The sequence below is a fragment of the Tenrec ecaudatus genome, chromosome 1, assembly GCF_050624435.1.
Source record: "Tenrec ecaudatus isolate mTenEca1 chromosome 1, mTenEca1.hap1, whole genome shotgun sequence".
NCBI classification, from domain to species: domain Eukaryota; kingdom Metazoa; phylum Chordata; class Mammalia; order Afrosoricida; family Tenrecidae; genus Tenrec; species Tenrec ecaudatus.
Genome location: NC_134530.1, coordinates 306,597,470 through 306,620,201, shown reverse-complemented (window position 1 = coordinate 306,620,201; position 22,732 = coordinate 306,597,470). Strand labels below are relative to the sequence as shown.

At 43.9% G+C, this 22,732-nt stretch overlaps 4 non-coding genes and 1 pseudogene across 4 annotated transcripts; 2 read left to right on the top strand and 3 right to left on the bottom strand.

The window, feature by feature from the left end:
- Nucleotides 1-10,846: 10,846 nt before the first annotated feature.
- On the bottom strand, nucleotides 10,847-10,919 carry TRNAM-CAU (transfer RNA methionine (anticodon CAU)). The gene has a single exon. It is a non-coding gene; the product is annotated as a tRNA-Met (tRNA).
- A 670-nt stretch (nucleotides 10,920-11,589) lies between these two features.
- Nucleotides 11,590-11,671, top strand: TRNAL-AAG (transfer RNA leucine (anticodon AAG)). The gene has a single exon. It is a non-coding gene; the product is annotated as a tRNA-Leu (tRNA).
- Nucleotides 11,672-13,152: 1,481 nt separating this feature from the next.
- TRNAQ-CUG (transfer RNA glutamine (anticodon CUG)) lies at nucleotides 13,153-13,224 on the top strand. The gene has a single exon. It is a non-coding gene; the product is annotated as a tRNA-Gln (tRNA).
- A 443-nt stretch (nucleotides 13,225-13,667) lies between these two features.
- Nucleotides 13,668-13,773, bottom strand: TRNAL-CAA (transfer RNA leucine (anticodon CAA)). Its single transcript has 2 exons — nucleotides 13,736-13,773; nucleotides 13,668-13,713 (listed from the first exon to the last, which is right to left on the bottom strand). It is a non-coding gene; the product is annotated as a tRNA-Leu (tRNA).
- A 5,803-nt stretch (nucleotides 13,774-19,576) lies between these two features.
- LOC142437520 (large ribosomal subunit protein uL30-like) lies at nucleotides 19,577-20,177 on the bottom strand (annotated as a pseudogene).
- Between the last annotated feature and the right edge of the window lie 2,555 nt (nucleotides 20,178-22,732).

Here is a 22,732-nt window from a genome sequence, read left to right as displayed (position 1 = left end):
ATGTCATCTGTTTGTGATAGGCGAGCTTTTTTGTCCAAACTCCTCTGTTTTCAATTCTGTAGCCGTTTGCTGATTAATGCAGACCGTGGCAAGAGCATCGCTTTCTTCCTGAGACAGTATCCTTGTATTGGTGCAACTTAAATTATTGGAAAACTTTAATCGGCAAAAGAAAAAATTAATGGTACATAATTGAAAACCTGATATACCGTTTCCTCCGTCTCAATAAAGGAGGCTGATTTGGAGGGGTTTTTTTTCCCTGTTTAACCTAAACAGTTACCAATTTCATTTTTATTTCTTCATCCATACATGCAATATATTTGCTTTATAGCCTTTCTCTAAATATAATCAGGTCTTACCAGCTTCCTGATCCCATCAAATTTTATTTTCTTTGTAAATTTATTACAAGGGGGGGGGGAATTCAAAATATTTATGGAAAAATCCCATCCTCGCTTAATTACATCTTTCCAGGAACTATTCAAAGTCCTCTCATTTTACATGAAGTTGTCTGCTTTTAATTTAACACCTTTATTGTCTATTTTCCATCGCGGCCCACTGTACCCCGACCCCCGCTCATTAGATAGAAAGTTCCAGGAGGCTATCACTGCATATGTTTTGCTTCTTTTATTATTTTACTTCTTCTTGTGAGTTGGGTGAAGGTTGTCGGAGCAAATTCAATGATTCATACACATTCTGTTTTCTATCACTGATTGCATTCCTTACACCATAGCATCGTTTATTCTACATAGTGTCTGTGTTCTCATCCCCAGTCCTCCTTTCCTAGCTCGTCTTCGTTTCAGAACATTGTCCTTGGCAAAGGCTGCCCTTCACATCTCAAAGGGTTGACACATCTTGGTGTTACTGTGCCCCTACAGAACTGTCTATTGCTGGGCTAAAACTTCAGCCATGGACGTTGCTTCAGTCCCGATCTGAAGAGCAACCAAGGACTATAGTCTCAGTGGGTCTGGTCTATTTAAACAGATATGTATCTGTTCTCATGCTTCCAGTATTTTTAGAAAACAATAAATACTTGTTGAGTAAAGCACCATCGACAGACATTTTCTTCATCAGCTTTACAGAATCAATTCTCTCTCTCTCTCTCTCTCTCTCTCTCTCTCTCTCTCTCTCCCTCATTCATCTGGAGTTTTTCAGGTATCCAGGACTGACTCACACTAACCAAACCTCAGACATTCCAAGTCAGACTGCCAAGGAATGAATACAGTGGACACTGTTGCTAGATTGTTGTCTGGTGAGTATATTCTGTCCTGTATAAAATAAATGGGAGTTCGATGTGGAAAGCAGACACCATCAAAAGTTTGCTTTGTACAGCACCTGTAATCAGATCGATAGCAGCAATCGAATATTAATGATGGCCAGGTGCATTCAACACCAAGAAGCCTTGAAGCCCAACAAACATAGCTGTGTTACCCTGTGTGGGCAGCCCTGGGCAGAGACGGAAATACAGAGTTCAGATCATAGCATATGATTTCCTGAAACAAGATCACAGAGGGGAGAAACCCAGGACAGATGGATCTCTAGAGATAACAGTAAGGAGGGTTCCTGGTGAGTACGTGGGAGAGGTGAGGGGGGCGCTAAGGTGGAACTGAGATCAGAGAGTTTAAGAAGGAAGGAAGTGTTTTGAACCTGATTTTGGTAGCCATTGCACAATCCTGCTTGGTGTGATTGAACTATGGGACGGTATGATGTCTGGATGTCAGATTAGCTCCAAATAAAATGGTTTGGAGGTTAAAAAAAGAAAAGATTATCAGGGGCGGGGAGGAGGAGGGAGCAGGGCGAGGTAGGGAAGAAAAAACAAGAGACATTTTGGGAAGGCTGTGGAGGACAATGGGAACCCAAAACCGATCTGCAGACTATCTACTCAGATTGATTCCTTCCCTGACTTTTCTTTTTTAGTATTTTTTCAAGTAACAAGCTTTACCGGGAAGCACAGCCTGCTGGTCTACCCTGAGGATGGAAAGACGGACAAACAAACCCTCAGGGGTGGAGACTTGTTACTGGGTTTGGGAGAGCATCCTGTAGCTCCCTGATGGACAAGTTTGAATAAAGACAGTGACGTGGCTTCTGACCCACGTGGGAGGTTTTGGGGGGGCGTGCAGGAAGGTGGAGAAAGTCTGTGAGCGAGAAGCATTGGAGGGAAACTCTTGGAAGGCCAGGCTCAGTTTTACACTCAGTTGAACCCATCAGGTAGAGTCAATGAAGTTATTCGTTTGAGTTTAGCATTGATATTGGGAAGATAAATGAAATTTGGATTTACACAAAAAAGGTGAAATTTTAACTGTGCTAAAATTCCCAACAATTTCTTCATTTAAATTACACAAAAGGTTTAACTTGCTTGGATCCAATAGTTCAGTCTAGAAAAACATGATTTCGAATTTTTTATTTCTACCATAACAAATTTTAACAAATCTTCATTCTTCATAAACAAATTTTAACAATCAACTAGGGATGCTAATAGCCTTATTATCATATGGAATGTCTTGGAAAATGAATTATGATAGATGTATTTAGGTTAAAAATCTAACACCTTATCATTGGATCTCCCTTTAAAATTTTTTCTAGTTTTTTTAAAAATCGTCTTATTGGGGGCTCATACAACTCTTATCATAATCCATACATCCATCGTGTCAAGCACATTTGTACATTTGTTGCCATCATCATTCCCATTCTCAAAACATTTGCTTTCTACTTGAGCCCTTGGTATCAGCTCCTCATTATCCCCCCTCCCTCCCCTTCCCTTTTATTTTCTCGCCCCCTCCCTTTTGAACCCTTGATAATTTATAAACTATTATTATTTTGTCATATTTTACACTGTCCGACATCTCCCTTCACCCACTTTTCTGCTGTCTGTCCCCCAGGGAGGAGGTTATATGTCATCAGTTCCCCCTTTCTACCCACCACCTTCCCTCCACCCTCCAGTATCGCCACTCTCACCACTGGTCCGGAGAGAATCACCTGTCCTGGATTCCCTGTGTTTCCAGTTCCTATCTCTACTAGTGTACATCCTCTGATCTAGCCAGATTTGTAAGGTAGAATTGAGATCATGGTGGTAGTGGGTGGGGAGGAAGCATTTAGGAACTAGAGGAAAATTGTATGTTTCATTGTTGCTACACTGCACCTTTACTGGCTCATCTCCTCCCTGAGATTCTTCTGTAAGGGATGTCCAGTTGCCAATAGATGGGCTTTGGGTCCCCACTCTGCACTCCCCCTCATTCACAATGATAGGATTTTTTTGTTCTTTGATGCCTGATACCTCATCCCTTCGACATCTTGTGATCGCACAGGCTGCTGTGCTTCTTCCATGTGGGCTTTGTTGCTTCTGAGCTAGATGGCTGCTTGTTTACTTTCAAGTCTTTAATACCCCAGAAGCTATCTATATCTTTTGATAGCTGGGCACCACTGTGAGGTTGATTTGGGGAGGGAAAGAAGGCAAGAAGGCAAAGGTAGAAAACCTTTTCAGAGGTTTATTTCAGAGCTCCGGGGAGGGAAGGGAGAGCAGAGAAAGGGACGGGAGCATCCTGAGCCCCTGGGTGAGGTTCACAGGGTGCCCCCCAGTTGGGACCTCTCAAAGTCACACTGTCCAGGTGAGAGGTGGAGAGTTTTATAGCCCAGGTCTGTGGGAAGGGAGTGGCTGGGGAATTTTTATTTGGGGTTGGCTGTTCTGCCAGGTAGGCAGTTAGAACTCAGTAACAATGTAACAATGCTATGGGAGCTGCCATCCAACTGCGCCAGGGCTTCAAAGTCATGGTCAGGAGTTGTTGTGCACCATTGAGCACTGTCGTCAGGGTCTTGCTCCACTTGCCTGTCCCACAAGTTCCCGTTTCTGCCTAACAACCGTCAGTTTTCTCCTCTGCATTTGCTTATGTACCTACTTTGTCTGCAACGATCATGTCAGGAGGTGAGCATCATGGAATGTCAGTTTGATAGAACAAAGAATTCTTGCATTGAGGGAGTATTTGAATGGAGGCCCAATGTCCATCTGCTGCCCTAACACTAAACCTATACATATGTGCACATAGCTCTATTTCCCCATCGTCATATATAAATATATTTACATATGTACATGCCTGTATTTAGACCTCTATAAATGTCCTTTGCCTCCTAGTTTTTTCCTCTATTTCCTTTTACTTTCCTCTTGTTCCACTATCATGCTCAGCCTTCATTTGGTTTCAGTAATTCCTCTGGGTTACATTGATCAAGTCCTCCCAGGCCTCTTACACCCTCCTCACCAGCAATTTGGATCACTTGTTGTTCCCTTGTCCCTAGGTTTGTTAACACCACTTCCTTTCCCCCACCTCCCCACCTCTCCCATGTCCCCTCAGAACCATTGGTCCCGTTGTTTTCTCCTCCAGATTGTTTATCCACCCTGTTTTATCTAGATAGACCTGCAGAGATAATAATATGCACAAAAACAAGACAGAGCACAACAAAGTAAACAAAATAACAACAAACCAATAACAAAACAAAAAATAAAAGCCTGTAAAATAGTTCAAGGTCTATTTGTTGACCTTTAGGAGTGTTTTCCAGTTGAGTCTGGTGGGGTGCCACACCCTGGCCCCAAATTCTATTTTTGGTATTCCCTGGAGATTTCCTTGCTCTGCTCTCCTTGGGGTTCTGTTGCTCGCTATTAGTGTTTTGCCTCAGTGTGGTGGAGTCAGATCAGGTGCAATTCCCACACTTTGTCTCCAGTGTTTTCCCCTATAGGGCTATGGGTCAGTAAGGAATGTGGTGTCTCATAGTGGGGCTGGCCATATGGTCCTCTCTGTGCATTGGCTGCTCTGAGCAGGGATATCATCCTCAAGGTTTGGTGGGCCAGGATGTGCTCCACTCTCTCTTCCTCCCCCTTCATTCACTCCTGTGTGCTCTGATCAGACATGTCCCTCTCCCTGAGTGAGTTGTTGCTTCAGTGCTGTCCTCTGAAGTAAATTCTTCTGGGGGAGGGGCGGCTGTCTATGTAGTTGGGATTGAGACTGGCCCCTCGGACCTCTCCACTGGTTCCCAGCTTCGTGCAGGTATGTTGCATTCACATCTTGAAGCATCAGGTTGAAGTCGGGTCCCTCTTTCCCTTCCCTGACTTTTAAAATATCAATGGAAGTCTTTTCTTTCTTGCTCATTGTTGGTATGCTTCTCTTTACATTACTATCATTTTTTCTTTATTGTTTATGTTGGATTTACCAGTTTGTAAGGCACAAGAGTGGATACCTAGAGTTAATAACTGATACAAGGGTTGGTGGGGGGCGGGGGTGAAAAGCTTGGGAGGATGAGGAGATTTCGGGAGTAAACAATAAAGGGGGGAGGGACAATGAGTACTAGAAGTGAAGGTTGCACACTCATTTTAAAGGTGATTTCATCATGGAGGGCAATAAAGAAAATGTTCTGAAATTGATTGGGGTAATGACTGTACAATTCTTCTATATGACTGAACTATTGAATTATATGGATTTTGTCAATAAAACTTTCTAAAAAGAGAGAGGGGGTTGAAAGGGGTTAATTTGGGTGAAGTGGAAAATGGTGGTCCACAGGAGGGAAAAGAGAAATCAAGGATGGGGGAAGGGTAAACTATTGGGAGGATTGATTCTTAAACTAACTGTTGAATACAAAGATGAGGATCTGAAATGTGATCACCAGACACCCACTTTCAGAATTTAAAAACTGTTAAAATAATAAAAAATAGATGGGGAAAAAAAGGTTACAATATCATTGTTCAGACTTGAGGTTTTTCGGTTCTGTTTTATCATTACCTTACTCTATCCTGGTTATCTTTGCCGAACTTGGATGTCCAGAAACGCTTTCCTAGTCACTCATTATGAAATGAAGACTTGAGTAAGTCACTTCACCGGCACTCACAGGGACTTCAATACATGGTGCCTTCCTGCTTTACACGAGGAATGTAGTGGCTTCACTCTGATTCATTTTGTAGTTCAGTGAGATTGACAGGAAAGTATAAATATCCCCAGTTGCTCCTGAAATGTTAGTTCTGTTCACAGAGCCTGGTGACCTCACTGCAGAGCTTCTGTGTCTTGAGTTTTTTTTTTAAGTGTCTTTTATTTTATGAAAAGATGGACATTCAGTAAATTCATGGGAAAGGGGAGTCAACAATGTAAGCAACTAGAGGCATTTCATCTTTTAATCTTTTAAGTGATGACCTACAGTATGTATGGGGGGTACCGGGGGGTTCAATTTTAATGTCTTCTAAGCATTCAACTCACCAGACCAGAAATTAAAGGATAAATAAACAAAGGCCAAACTGAGAGGCCCTTTATTTTCCTCCTTGAAACTAGATGTAGATTTGAGATTGCGCTCAATAGTATTTGAAATTTTAAGCATTCAAGAGTCACATAACTAAGTGCTCCTGCTTCTGGGAAAAGCCCATTCTTTTTTTTTCCACCAGAGTGCAAACAATTCCAAGAATTCATTCCTTCACAGTTCATTCGTTCGTTCATTCAGCGAGCATTCACTCAGTTTGAAGCTTCAACTACCCTTTTATGCATCAAAATATATGACCAAACGCAAGTGGATTAAAGCAGACCCACTGCCAGCAAGTCGATTCCAATGCACAGGGAGCCTCTATAGGGTTTCCGAGCTGCAAATCTCCTCCTTTTTCCCGGGGAGCTCCTGTTCCAGGAAGAGAAAAAAGCAGAGCGATGTCAGAGAGCCGAGGGAAAGTTTGAACAATTTGAATGCAGCTACCTTGGTAATTCATAGTATAGGCTGCGCAGTATTAGTAGGAGTGGAAATCAGATAGAAAGATTAAAAAATAAATAGAATGCTTGGAATAACCAAAGAGGAATTGCTGTGAGCTAAAGCTAAGCTTGTAGTTGCCCCCTTAACGCAGTAGGCCATGCTTCTGTCTGGTAATCTGAAGGCCCTGGGCACAAAGCTCAGAGAGGGCAGCGGAGGGTTGTAGAGCCCTGCCGGCAGTGTCTTGTAAGCTCTGGACTCAAACAAGCCAATAAATGATTCAAACTCACCAAAACATGGATGTTTTTGGAAATGTGGGATCCAGCCCCGGGCAGCGGGCTTTTTCTATTTTGTTTCTATTTTAAGGATTAGTGAATGAAGAATTAGATCCACTTACTATCTGAGGGTTGAAAGAGTCTGATCTGAGAACGCACATTCATTCGTTCCCTATTTTGTTCACATGCTGTCTGCTGTGGAGAATTACCAACTTGGAATGTGCCTGGACCCATGTACCCACCACTGTGTGCCCAGAGAAAAGGTACACAAACCCACTGAAGACCATCGGGCAGGCGAAGGTGGTTGTGTGCCCGGCCAGAAAGTGAGAATGCTTTTCCCTAACAGTTTGGTGAGATCCTGAAAGATTTGAAACAGAAAACTATCATGGTTATACTTCTTTGTTTGTTGATGGTGGTGTTTTGATACAGGGCCAATTTTACTCAAATTTTCCAAAATGTATATTTAATTTGTTGCTTCTCAACTATCGCACTTCACATAATGGCTTCATTGTTGCAGCTTTCCTTTAGTTTTTTGTTTGTTTTTTTCATTCTTTTGTAAGCAGATCTTCCATAGAAGTCAGAGACCTGAGTTGCCCACTGAGTACCCTACTATTCATGTGAAGTTTCTTCCTAAGATTCCTGGCCTGCGTGGAGCTGCTAACCAAAGGCTTTTGATCTTTCCAGCCACTGGTCAACAGAGTGAGCTTGCATTGTGACTCATAACTTTGTGGCCTAATTTAGAATCAATCTTGGTATCCAGTCCTGAATTTCTGATCAAATTCACAAAGTACCATGGACTGCAAGAAGAGTAAACACGTTTGCCTTAGAAGACGCGCTATGTCATACTACTAGGGTAATGATACAGAGCAGCAGCTTTCTCTTGAGCCAAGTATTGTATTATGTCATGGAAGTTGGTCTTTCCAGATGAATATTCTCAGGAAAATAGTGTGATCTAATATGTAGTTTCAATTCCTTTTTTTTTCTCAAATGTTCTTATAGTTGTTAGAACTGGTTTCATCTCCTTACCAAGAATCTCTTTCTCACAGTCAAGCTCACCTATACAATTTTCCTTGACTTTATTTGTTATCTTTTCTTTCTCCTCTATAGTAAATTTCCTCTCTGATCATCATCATGATGTCATATGATCTGCACATACACTTACCCGCTCAATTTCTATCAAGTTGCCTCGTTTTTTTTTTGTTTTGTTTTTTTAATCTTTTTATTGGGGCTCATAAAGCTCTTATCACAATCTGTACATACATTAATTGAGCAATGCACCCTTATACATTCGTTGCACTCGTCATTCTCATAATTCACCTTCCACTTGGGTTCCTGGAATCAGCTCGGTTTCCCTTTTTTTTTTTGTCCCCCTCCCTCAAGTTGCCTCGTTTTTGTTTTGTTTTTTTAGTTCAAGGATCGTTTGTTGGCCTTTAGGAGTGTTTTCCAGTCCAGTCTGTTGGGGCACCACGCCCTGTCCTCAAAGTCCACTTTCAGCATTCCCTGGGGATCTCGCCACTCAGTTCCCTTGCTGTTCTGTTGCACGCCCTTAGTGTTTTGCCTCGGTGTGGCGGGATCAGATCGGGTGCAATTCCCACACTGTGTCTCCGGTGTTGTCCTCTGTAGAGCTATGGCTCAGTGTCAAGTTGCCTCTTGATAGAATCTTCAGTCACACAAGTCTTCTTTTATGTCGAGAACACCCCAAGCACACATCTGCCAAGTCACTACCATTCCCTTGGCTTGGCTAGTGCATAGCTCACTCATATACCCTCTTCAGATGTTTGCTCAAATATGCTTTCATCAAACACGCCTTGCTTGGTGTCCCTTTATAACAAATTAAATTCCACCCCCTCTAGTCCCCATTCCCTTACTCTAGTTTCCTCTTCATCGAAGTGAGTCATTACTTGATATCTTAGGTACTTAGTTATGGTTGTATGGTCTATTATTGCTCACTAAGAGTCAACTCCAATAGACCAGGGGCCTTTTCTGTTTGTGTGCTGTTCTGTGCTTCTATGTATCAGTCAGGTCTAGTTAAGAAATCATGCTTTCAACAGGGAGCCCTCGTAATCCAGAGACAAAAACTCTGCGACGCCCCTAAGACTAGGATAATAAAATCAAAGACCTTGGGAGCTCTGATAAAGTCTTTCGTTGAACTCTAAGAAGCAGGTAATGACCTTCTGCTTTTCTGTTACCTAAGACGCTGAGGTGGGGCCCTGATCACCTGGGCCCATACCTCTCTAAAGTCAATGTAGGCCCTACTGGTGGTGGTGGCGAACTCTCTGTAAGGTTTTCAACAAAGCAGTCCAGAGATTACATAAGGAGAATGGTAGTTGGAGCCACAGTTGTATTGACCCTGACAGGAAGATCAGAAATTCCAATAAAACGATCCTTTGTTCTCTCCTCAGATTCCTCCCATTGACCTAACCTCAGAGGAAACCGGTTGGCGAAGGAGTTTGGGAAATCCTTCCAAGCCCAGCCTCACAAAACAGAATTGCGTTGAACAGAGGTGAAGTGGGAGAACAGAATGCTACGGGCACTGCTTTGGCATTGGCTGGCACACAGTGGGTGTTCAATAAGTACCTGTTGAAACGTTTCATTCCGTTACCTGAGATGTTAAAAGGAGTTAAAAAAGAGCCACCTTGCTCTTTACTGCTTGAATAACATGCCACCTGAGCTCTCTAACTCCTAGTGTGTCCTCTTCACCACCCCTTCCTCTTGCCGCCTCTTACAATGTGTCCAGGTGGCTGGTGACATCAGTCAACGGCTGAAGGGCGAGAGAAGCCCAGCGCAAGGGGATCATCCTGGGCCTTTGGTTGTTTGCTTCATGCAGGATACATTAGTGATCAGTAGTTTCAGAAGAAGGGTAAAAACCAAACTAAACAAAACCACTAACAAGTAAGTAAGAAAAATATATTCCACACCGTTCTCCCTCTCTCCCTCTTCTACAACCCCAGACTGACTCTCCTCCCCCAGGACACTATATCCAATGAGTTGTCTTTACCAGGGTGTTTTTGTAGCAAAGACAATTTTCAAACATACCTACTTATTTGAAAAGCCCCCTAGCTCCATCTTCAACTGTTACAAGGAGAATCAGCAGACGTTTAGAGCTTTACTTCTCAGTGAAAATCACAATTTCTTCTTAAACACTTCCTCCCCCACCACTATCATGATCCCAATTCTACCTTGCAAATCTGGCTAGACTAGAGGATGTACATTGGTACAGAGAGTAACTGGAAACACAGGGAATCCAGGGCAGATGACTCCTCCAGAACCAGTGATGAGAGTGGCCATGCCTGGAGGGTGGAGAGAATGTGGGGTAGAAAGGGGAACTGATTACAGGAATCTACGTATAGTCTCCTGCAAGGGGGGGGGGGACAGCAGAGAAGAGGGCAGGGGGAGACGTCAGACAGTGTAATATATGACAAATAATAATATATGAATGATGAAGGGTTCGTGAGGTAGGGGGGAGTGGGCAGGGAGGGGGAAAATGAGCAGCAGATATTAAGGGCTCAAGTAGAAGGCAAATGTTTTGAGAATGATGATGGCAACAAATGTGCATATGTTCTTGACACAATGGATGGATGTATGGATTGTGATAAGAATTGTACGAGCCCCCAATAAAATGATTTTTTTTAAATCACGATTTCATAAGAGAGCAAAGTGTGATTTTAACAGCAGTTTACCCATTTAATCCCATCAGAGCTATTTTGTTTCGTTGGTTTGGTTTTATTTTAAAAGACGATAATGCAAAAATAATTTTTTTTAATTAAAAAGATGATAATGCATGCTTTATCGCATCTTTTCGGCGGGAATAGATAACGAAAGAGCAAAAAAAAAGCCTTGGTGCCTTCGGGTTAAAATTTTTTTAAAAACCAGGCTGCCCCCTCTGAGGTTCGAACTCAGGACCTTCAGATTATGAGACTGACGCGCTGCCTACTGCGCTAAGGAGGCAACTGCACCTCCCACACATTCTAAATCCTTACCATGGTTACTGTAAGAAACATTTGCATGCAATTCTTAAATTGTAGTGTCTTAAAGTAAAGCGACACTGCGATTTCACGAGCGACCGAAGCACATTAGATGATGCAGCCACGCGGAAGAAAGCAACACTGGCTCCATTAATCCCGCGGACTTTGCAGCGATGACCCGGGCGGCGAGACCAGTTCGTGCTGGGATTCTCGGCTCGCTGCTGGGCGGCGGGCAGCAACCTTCGCTCGGGGAGGCCGAGCCGCCTGCAGGCTGAGGTCCAGCGGGCGCGCTGCTTCGGAAGGTGCCAGGGAGAGGGCGCGGGGGGAGGACGGGCCCCATTCCTTGCTTGTTTCTTGGCAGCTCCGGGCTGGAAGCAAGCGGCTGGGTTGCCGATCCCTGGAGTCTCGGCACATCCATCTGCAACTCCGGAGGCGCCGCTTCCCGAGTCACCGACCGCGCCCGGTCCAAGGTCCCCCTGGGAGCAATGGGAACGCGCACTGTCGTGTTTGGGGGGTGGAGGCTGGAGCCCCAGGCCGTGCTAGGGAGAGTTGAAAAGAGAAGCCTCCAGGGAGGCGCGGAGCAATTTCGTAAATGGCCAGAAATGGGTGCTATTCCCTCTTGAAAAAGAACAGGTCAAAGTTCTTAAGTGGGTGGTAGCGTGGCCGAGCGGTCTAAGGCGCTGGATTAAGGCTCCAGTCTCTTCGGGGGCGTGGGTTCGAATCCCACCGCTGCCAGTACAATTTTCTTCTTACAGCGTCCTCTTTATGTCCTTGTCCCATCAAGTTCACCCAGTTCCCACAAACTACAGAACCAGGCAAGTTCCTAACACCTCCTGATTTCGGTTTTCCCCCGACCACCGATAACGCATCGGATTCAGTCCTTAGAAAAGTGTTCAACATATGAAGAAGGCCCCCAATTAATTATTTCAACAATAGATAACAATTATGCATGAACCCACAAGCAGAACAGAAATAGGACTACACTCCACTCATAAAGATAGTTGATAGATAGACGGATGTACTATTTTGTGTTTTTTTAGGTGCTGTTACTATATCCACGTATATAGTGCAGCACCCAGAGGAGCAGAGCTATAAAACTACTTAATGGTGTGGGAAAGGAACTGACCCACCACACCACACCCAGAAGGAAGCTGAAGCAAAGGAAGGAGGAAGAACAGAGCGGAGCACACCTGGGCCCACCAAGCTCGGAGGACGATAGCCCGGCTCAAAGGGCCCATTGTACAGAGAGGACCATACAGCTGGCCACACTGCGAGATGCGACATCCTGCACAGACCCATGGCCCTACACGGGACAGCACTTGAGACACAGTGGGGGATGTGCGTCTGAGCTGACCCCACCACACTGAGGCAAACACTGGGGGCGTGCAATGGAGTGGCGGGGGAAACAGAGCAAGGAGATCCCGAGGGAATATAAAGGATGGACTTTGGGGCCAGGACGTGGCACCCCGCAAGACTCATCCGGAAAACACTAAAAAAAAAAAAAAAAAAAACGACTTAAAAACCGAACACCTTGAGAAAATGAGGCGCTGGCCCTGAGGTTTCAGACCCGTAGTCTGGAGAGACATCAAGGTCAACTGGCTTAATACAGACTTAACGAAAACAATATTCTACACCGTACTTGGTGAGCAGGCGTCTGAAGGGTCTGCTCCTGTCCATCCAGAGTACGAAGAGTGAAGAAAAATCAAAGGCGCTTGACCGAGACTCTCAGAGGTGGCTCTAAAATGGTTTGCACGTACAGAATCAGTGAGTGAAGCTGCAGAAGGGAAATGTCAGTTTTGCTTTTCTCCCTTTCATACGATTAGACGAAAATCCATCTTGCTCTTGTGTGCACCAGATTGGAGGCGGGGGCAGGAGCGGGGAGGAGCCAATCAGAACCTCCCTAGATAGCAGTAATCGTGGACCGGGGACTGAATGAACACGGATGTTAAGGATCTGCGAAAACGGAGAAGGGCACCCCGTTTGTTCCCAGCTTTTCCATAAGTGCAGAGATCCCTCACTTGTGAGAAAGTATCTTCATTATTTGCGACAATCTATCCCTGAAAGAAAAATTTTTTTAAGTCAGAACAAAAATGGGCATGCTTTGTTACCATTGGTGTTACATTTTCCATCGCATCTCTACGTCTCTACGGCAAAACAAAACAAAACTAGGAAAGGAAACCTCAGATGGACGGTGTGTGCAAAGGTCTACCAGTGGGGGTTCCATGGTGTAATGGTTAGCACTCTGGACTCTGAATCCAGCGATCCGAGTTCAAATCTCGGTGGAACCTAGCTTTTTTTCCCCTTTATTTTTTCTTCCCAATTATATTTTCACCACGCTTTTTCTTTCTTTCTCTTCTTATTCCTTGAACCACGCGTTTTTCAGTGTCAACGATCAAAAATGGAATTTTTATGAACTCGTACAATGTAAGAGAACTCTCTGGAAGGTCCGGGAGCTCAGGGATAGCCTGCAATCCCTGAACAACATCTTGCTTCCAGCTCTTTGATTTCCCCGCCAGGCCTTCCTGTGTGCCTTCTGGAATTGCCCTTTTTGAACTCAGTAGCCAGAGTACAGCGCAAAAAGGAACTCGCGATTAGGTAGCGACCAAAGCCCAAAGGAAAGAAAACAGACTTCACTGCGAGCTCGTCGTTTTATTTAAGATCAGGGGAGCAAAAGGTAATAAAGAAAATAAATCAATGGGTCAGAAAAATTAAGAGGAAAAATAAACCAACGTGTCAGAAGTGGGATTCGAACCCACGCCTCCATTCGGAGACCAGAATCCTCAACCTGAGGAAGTAGAACTTGAGTTTGGCGCCTTAGACCACTCGGCCATCCTGACACTTGAGAAGAGATTCTCCAAATGACCGTAATCTCTCCTTTGAGAAACTGCGTTTTGCTCACTGGTCTCTGTTGTTTTATTTAGGGTTCATTTAACAAAAAGGAAAGTCGATCTAAGGAGCAGAGCTTGCCCTCTGGGGAAATTTGACCGGCCTGAGCCACAGACGCTCGGCGGGCTGCATGCACCCAGGACGGACCCGGGATCGGGGTCTCCAGGACCTCGGGAAGGGGGGAGAGGGTGCTGCCCGCCAGTACACGCAGGGGACCAGCGCGAGCGCGCGCTCGACTGACCAGGTGAGTAGCAGGAGGTGACCTAGGCGAGAACTGAAAAAGGAGCAAGGCGGAGCGAGAAGCCAGACGGCTCCCAGAGGGAATGTGGAGTCAGACCGAGCTCCCTTCCCAGCCTCACCCTTCACCTCTACCATCAGAGGTCCTGCTTCATCCAGGGGTGCACATCTCTCAGAAAACACTGTCTGGCGCGCCCCTCCCCGATAAATAACCCCAGATACTGATATTTGAAGGTTCCCCCCAAGAAAGTGGCAAAGCTTTCGTGTGACCTCCCTAAGCTAGCGGTTTTCAACCTGTGGGTCGCGACCCACAGGACTCGCCTAAGCCCCTCGGAAAACACATAAATATTTCACAATATATAATTACACATTGCTTTATGATTAATCACTACGCTTTAATGATGTTCAACTTGTAACAATGAAAATACGGATCAGATAATTACATGACGATTCATAACAGTAAACAATGACAGTTATGAAGTAGAAACGAAAATAATTTTATGGTTGGGGGTCACCACAACATGAGGAACTGCATTAAAGGGTCGCAGCCTTAGGAAGGTTGAAAACCACTACCTTAAGTCATCCTCTCCACTAAAATTTGCCTACGTCTTTAGAACTTTTAGAACCAACTTTTTCGCTCCTGGTTTTAAATATTAACTATAAACAAAGATCACCCAATGCGTGCCTCTAAAATAACCTGGGGGGAAGGTCGTACCAAGAGGAACAGATATAATGATAACAATTGTTTTCAATGATAACTAAATCCCCAAGAAGCTTTAAAAAAAAAGATTACATGAAAAAAGAAAAGAAAGGGGGAGGGGTGAAGCTACCAAAATGGACATTATTTTGTTTATTTATTATTCATCATTTTATTGGGGGCTCTCACAGCTCTTATAACATTCCAGATATCATTGTATCAAGCACGTTTGTATATATGTGGCCATCATTTTCTAAACATTTACTTTCTATTTGCAAAATGGGCATTCTTATGGCATGATTTCTGTCATACAAAATGAAGTCATGGAAATCGAGGAAGCAAGGGGTTATTGGGAGGGAAGCACAAAAGGAGGGGTTGGAAAATAAAAGCAACAACAGGAAAATAAAGACTGTCTAGTGGACAGTGCACCTTTACGCTGTTGGGACTTTAAGAAAGAAAAAGGAAATAAAGAGATGACTCACATTTATTTTCCTAAATCAAAAAGGTCAAATATTGTTTTAGTGAAAACATTAGACTGACAGTCTGCTAGAAATGAAAATGCACATTTTGTTGAAGGGATCTTGATCTTTGTCGTATTTTTTTGTTTTTCAAGCAGTAAAATTTTGACCAAAGGGCTGAGTGGCTTCTTTAGAAGATCAGGAATGAAAATCTTAAATTTATTTTTTTAAATGGGATTTTCAATTGAGGTCTGATGTCACCTGATTTGGATATGCCAATACCTTGATTTTTCAAAGCACATTTTCATGAACTGTCAGAACACAAGGGATAAAGCAAAGGCCCTAAACTTCCCAGAGAGAAGCTGAACTTAGAGCTTGCATAGAAAGGATTAGGATAGAGAATGGTATTTTTCTTCTCAATATTAACACTGAAAGTTGAAAGATGGTGGAACAAGGGCTAATAATTTTCCTTTATATAACTCACTGTCATTGAGTAGATGCTGACTTATGGCAATTCTATAAGGCAGGGTAGAACTACATCTGTGGATTTCCAAGACTAACTCTTTACCAAAGTAGAAAGCCCTGTTTTTCTCCAGAGAATTTCCTTGATAGATAAGAGAAGATGATTTCTCTGCGGTCCCATGGCAGCATTACTAAGGAAAGCAGCAGACATCTCTTCTGTTTACAAAGCTGACTCCACCACCCAGCTGCCTATTACATGACGTGAGCTCATCACAGCGGGCCACTGGTCCATTGGAGTTATCTTCACCAACCAGTAAGATTTGCGGGACTCATCACATCTAAAAAATGTATAGATGGCTTTAAAACAAATACTGTGATGTATGGATTGTGATAAGAGTTGTATGAGCCCCTAATAAAATGTTTTAAAGTAAATAAATAAATACAAGTTTTAAATAAAAAAGAAGTAGGATGCCCTTTTGGGGGAGGGAGGATCTGATACTAGTCCTGTCACAGACTGTTACAAGGCTGTAAGAGTCCCAAATAAAATGATTTATTTTTAAAAAAAGTAAAAACAACAAAACAAATACTGTGGGATTTCCTTGGACTCTTTTCTCTCTTGCCTGTCACCCCTTTGAGTTGCTGGTGTAAAGCCATCATTTAAGGGCACCTGGCTTTTCCTATGGCTGTCAATGCCTAAATCTAAAAGTAGACAAAGTCCCTTTAGTTCTTCTCACATTAGGAGTCAGCTTTTCCTTTGTGTCTTAGCTTAGATACTTAATAATGAAGTAACACGTTTTTCTTGTAAGGTAAGAGAAAATCAGATGCATACAGCTCTCCGGGAACAAACGCTTCTCATGTAACCTCTACAAAATGATAAATGACATCCTGCAGACGCCTAGTTTCTCACACTTACTGTTAAGAATATGCTTATCTCTAGAGCAGCCAAGTTCTGCTTTTTAATATCCTCCTAGAGTGATTGACACCATTTGTTTCTTGCTTGTCGGACACTTCCTTTGAGAAATTCTCCCCCAAAGAACTCAGGAGACCTCAGATTCACACTTTGCTCAATCTGTTGTGTGTGTGTGCCTGATGGAGGCTTGCATACCTCCCTATGATATCTACTGTCTAATAAACTGGAGCCCTCTCTTGATCCTGCTATCAGGATGGGCCCCTATTGTCTTTTTCTTCCACAGGGGCACATGTTGCTCCTCAGGACCAGTTTGGTTGTGGGGCTGGCTTCCACGGTTGAATAGTTCATAAATGTATTCGAAATTATATTTTCCTTTGGAGTTTCTTTTGCCCCTAAAGGAAGCCCAGTGCAGCAGTGGGTTTTGTGTTGGACTGCAAACTGGAAAGCTGGCAGTTGGAAGCCATCATCCATTCCCGAGGAAAAGAGCTTTCTGCTCCCATCAAGATTTACTGTCTTGGAAATTCACAGGAGCAGTTCTACCTGTCCTATAGGTTCGCCATGAATCCGAGTGATCTCAAGAGCACTGTTTGGGGTTTGTGGCAGAGTCTAGCCTATTAATCAGTTCATAGTCAATGAGGCCTCTGTGTGAGCATGGCCTTCCTCCTGAGGATACTACTGTATCCCTCCTTGGAGCTGGGAGACATTGCAGCTGAGACACACGGAAGTACCCAAGTTTCCTGAGCTGGAGCAGCTACGTGGAGACCCCTGCCAGTGATGAGATGCTTCTACCACCACTGGATCCACAAGACTTCCCACCCACTGGCCTGTAATCTTCCTACATTTGGGACATCATTACATGTGTTGTGTGAGTCTGAAGAGAAATTTATAGACTGGTATCAGACATATGAGTTAATATTGGACTTATGGATTTGATCTGAACTGGGCTGGGATGTTTTCTCAATATACAATTGCTCGTTTATATAAAGCTTTTTCTTTCTTTTAGAAAATCATTTTATTGGGGGCTCGTTCAATTCTTATCACAATCCATCCATCCATCCATTGTGTCAAGCACATTTGTACAATTGTTGCCATCATCATTCTCGAAACATTTGCTTTCTGCTTGAGCCCTTAATATCAGTTCCTCATTTCCCCCCTCCCTCCCCATTCCCTCCTCCCTCATAAACCCTCCATAATTCATAAATTAGTATTATTTTGTTATAATAAAGCTTTTTCTTATATACATATGAGTGCCTCTGGATTTGTTGCTCTAGTGAACCCAGGCTAACACAGAGTTTGTTTCTGTTTTGTTTGGTTTTTTTTGTCTCTATAATACTCTTACACAGTAACTGGTAGATTTGAACTGTTAACCTTGGGTGAGAAGACCAACCCTAGCCCAATTGCACCACCAAACCATACCAAACCATTGCCAATGAGTGAATTATCTGACTCCAATCAACCCATGCAATACACAGAACTGCCCTCTTTGGGTTTCCTAGGATGTCAATCCCCACCCCCACTGCCCCTGCGAACCCGGACCCCACCCCCCATCCCCAAGCTGTCAGTCTCCATGGAAGCAGAGAGCTTTATCTTTCTTCTAAGAGGCATCTGTGGTTTTGTTACTGCAAAAACTAGGTCTCTACCTACTGCTAAAGCAAAACCGAAACTGTCGGAGACAAGTTCTTGAAAAGGAGGAAGACAGTTTTACTTGCTTCATTGATAAAGCAAATGAGATGGGATTTAGTTTCTCTAACAGTCTCCGCAGTCAAGGAGGGGAGCCCTTTATACATTAGGAAGAGCCAAGGAAGGGGAGATGCTAGGGGAAGGAATGTCAACAACTCTGTACCCGCATCACAGGGCAGGGGCTAACTAACGTCTGCTTCTTCAAATGTCACTCTGCTTGCTCTGATGGTCAGTGTGACAGCCTAGTGACGCAACTAACTTCTTTCCTAGGACTTAAAGAAGGAAGCTTCAGTAGTCTAGCTTCTCTTCAACAAGCCCTCCTCGTTTTTGGCTTATATCATAAACAATTTATTTACTTTCATTCTTAATACTTTGGGAAGTAAAACAAATCATACTGAAATCACAATCTTCTTAATAATTTAAATCAATTCTTTATGTCTTTTACTGTACGTTTGGTTAGCTTTCTTGTCATTAAATCACTTTAATAACGATTTTATTACTTCTTGACTTCTAAGGGCTAACAGCTACCTGTTGGGTTGCTAACCACAAAGTCAGCAGTTCAAAACCACCAGCCCCTCATGGGAGAAAGATGAGACTTTCTACTTTGGTAATGAATTACAGACTCAGAAACTGGCAGGGATAGTTCTCTGTCCTACAGGGTTGCTATGAGTCAGAATTGACTGTGGTAATGAGTTGGGGAAGAGAAAACAGCAACACCAAGTGAATTAGTCACAAGCTAAATTATCTTTAAAAACAAAAATTCACTGCCACAGAGTCAATGCTGACTCATCATGACCGACTCCCTGTGGGTTTCTGAGACTGTAACCATAAGAGGAGTAGAAAGCCCAGTCTTTCTTCCACATAGCTGCTGGTGATTTCAAACTGTCAATCATGTAGATTGCAGCCCAATGCCTAACCGTGACATCACTGGGGCTCCTGTAAGCTAAGGTACACTGGCGACCAAAATGCGCATGGCTCTAGCTGCTTACTACAGCCTGATGGCCCTTCAATTCCAAACTGCTGACGTTACAAATAGCAGCCCAACTCATCTTCACCTATGCCACCAAACTTCTTACAGTGCCACCGGGCATCCAAAGCTAATTCTTACTCTGCTAATTCAGGGAGCCCTTGCGACAAAGTGGTGACTTGTTGGATCGCTAAACTGCAAGTTCAGCAGTTTGAAGCCACTAGTGGCTCTGACAAGAAAGAGAAGGCTTTCTACTCCCATTAAGAATTGTCTCCCCGCCCCCACTTGAAAGCAGTTAGTTTTGTTAACTGACCAGATTACAAAAATAACCATAGCAGACACCTCAGTTCATCCTTCTAATTAGTCTGTTGATGTGGTCTTCCCTGTTGTCAGCATTTCCACCTGCTATGAAATGGGGGTGGGGGTCTTCTTCTTCATCCCACCTGGTGGAGAAGATCATGTGAAGGGCCATAGGAAGTTATTTGCTTTTTGAAGCGTTTCCCCACAGTCTAGAGCTCATGAATCAGATCCTCCATGCAGATGATACCATATTGACCAAGACACCGTGCAATCAGACTGTTATCTGTCAGAGCAGTATGCCTTTTATTGATTTTGCCATAGCCACGCCTCTAGGTAACCCCATGCAATGTATAGTTCCACAATCCTCAGCATGCTCATTGAAGCCTTGCTAAGCTTAACAAAAGCGCCATTGGAAATGTGGCAAAGGCGAAGAAGTTACAACACTCTTTGAAGCGCTGGGCTCACACCACTGATACCTCTGATCTTGATACCATATGCCAGCTTCGGCTCTTTAAATACGAAGAAGTTGCCAGCTTTTCTTGCCATCAGAGTCATTTGGCTTTCCGAGCTGTCCATCTGCCCGTGTTCCTGTGATAGTGCTCAGCTTTCTTGTAGGCAATCTTCCTCCTTTCCCTTTGAAGCATCTTTTGGGCAAACTTCTTTCTCAGGCACTTGATCTTTAGTTCTGTGAAATTCCTTCATTTTTCTTACAGGTCTCTGGACCAGCAGGTCCTCTTTCTCCTCTCTGTGACACCCTTCATGGTACCAACCAGCTCAAGAGTTGACTTTCTCAGTCTACTGTGTGAAGAGTTAGCTTCTCAGAGACCCACAGGGGGGCAGTTCTGCCCTGTCTGTTAGGGTCACTGTGTGTTGGAAATGACTTGATGGCAGTGAGTTGTCCAACAGCTATTAAAGGGTTTTCAATATGCTTGAGGCATGTGGGAGAGCCTGTAAGACAGAATGATAAGGAGTCAGTTAAGTATAGGAGCTAGGCTTTAAAAAAACAACATTTTATTAGGGACTCATACAACTCTTATCACAATCCATACATACATCAATTGTATAAAGCACATCTGTACATTCTTTGCCCTCATCATTTTCAAAGCATTTGCTCTCCACTTAAGCCCTTTGCATCAAGTTCTCTTTTTTCCCCTCCCTCCCCGCTCCCCACTCCCTCATGAGCCCTTGATAATTTATAAATTATTATTTTGTCATATCTTGCCCTGTCCGCTATCTGCCTTCACCCCCTTTTCTGTTGTCCATCCCCCAGGGAAGAGGTCACATGTGGATCCTTGTAATTGGTTCCCTCTTTCCAACCCACTCACCCTCTACCCTCCCAGTATCGCCCCTCACACCCCTGGTCCTGAAGGCATCATCCACCCTGGATTCCCTGTGCTTCCAGCTCCTATCTTCACCAGTGTACATCCTCTGAAGCTAGGCTTTTTTTAAATTTGTTAAGTGATTGCATTGAACTATACCTGAGCTAAAATAATTTCCTATTTGAAAAGCGTGTCGTGATCAAGAATGTTGACAGAGACAAGAGTTCCATGCAAGGCCAAGTCAAGTCTCAGGAGAAGGAATCACGAAGTCCTATGTGAAGCCCTGCGTAAAGTCGTCAGTACCCAGAGTGGATCTATCCTGAAAGGTTTGTACCTATTCTGGAGGCAAGAAGACACTTAGAGTGTTTCTGAAAGGAGCGCTTTAGGTATGCAAGCTTGATGTTGGCATGTCCAGTTCTAACGTCTGCTCTGTTGTGTCCAGGGGCTACTGGTCTCGCAAATCGAAGAACGGACTCAGATCACAAAAAAGCAAGCAGAAGGCAATGTGTAGTTGGAAAGAAGAGTAAGGCACGTGATATGGCAGGCAGGAACTCCAGTGAGTTGCAGCTGAATAAACTGTGCCTGGTGTGGGGTACTTGGCCTGTCTGTGTCTCTGGGTTATGAACAGACCCATCCTGGGTCTGGTCCTATTTCTCAGGTCCAGTCATAAACCTGGTCCTGCTTTCCCGGTGGCTGGGTCTTGCAGAGGCATGGACAAGGGAGTAAGCATGCAAAGGCTGCAGATTTAGAATTGCATTGTCCCAGTCTGTGGAAATCCACTCTCCAGACATCCTTCTGTTCCCAAGGCTGCAGGCCCCTTCCCTCACTCTGCCAACAGGCCCTGGATCGCCTATCTCTTCGATTTAGTCTGTGTGTGTGTGTGGGGGGGGGGGGGTCGCGGGGGGGAGGGGTTCAGGAGTGGGAAATGAAGGCGCGAAAGGGGAGGAAGCACTGAAACCGACTGATTGCACAACTCATTCTAAAGGTGCTTTAACCATGGGGGGGTGTGGGGGCCATATTAAAAAATCGATAATGATAATATAATTCTCCTTGATATGATTGAACTGTATGATCTGTAAGTTATGTGCCAATAAAACTTAATTTTTAAAAAGTACATGAAAAAGAAAAAAGATTAGGAGAGGAGATGGGTTAACTAGGGTGTGAGGTAGTATTGATGAAGAACACAGCTTTCCCCCAGATCCTGGATGCTTCCTCCCCCCAACTACCATGATCCGAATTCTACCTTGCAGGGCTGGATAGGACAGAGGCTGTACACTGGTACATATGAGGGTTGGAGGTACAGGGAATCCAGGGTGGATGATACCTTCAGGACCAAGGGTGTGAGGGACGATGCTGGGAGAGTGGAGGGTGAGTGGGTTGGAAAGGGGGAACTGATTACAAGGATCCACATGTGACCTCTTCCCTGGGAGAGGGACAGCAGAGAAGGGGGGAAGGGAGACCCCGAATAGGGCAATATATGACAAAATAACGAGGTATGAATTACCAAGGGCATATGAGGGAGGGGGGAAAGGGGAGGGAGGGGCGGGGGGGAAAAGAGGACCTGATGCAAGGGGCTTAAGTGGAGAGCAAATGCCTTGAGAATGATTGGGGCAGGGAATGTATGGATGTGCTTTATACAATTGATGTACGTATATGTATGGATTGTGGTAAGAGTTGTTGGAGTCCCTAATAAAATGTAAAAGAAGAAAAGAGAAAAAAAAATGACTAGGGCAAAGACTGTACAGATGTGCTTTATACAATTGATGTATGTATATGTATGAACTGTGTAAAGAATTGTATCAGCCCCAATAAATTGTTAAAAAAAGAAAAAAGAATGAAAGAGAGAGAGAGAGAGGGAGCACTGTGGGATTCTCGCTCTC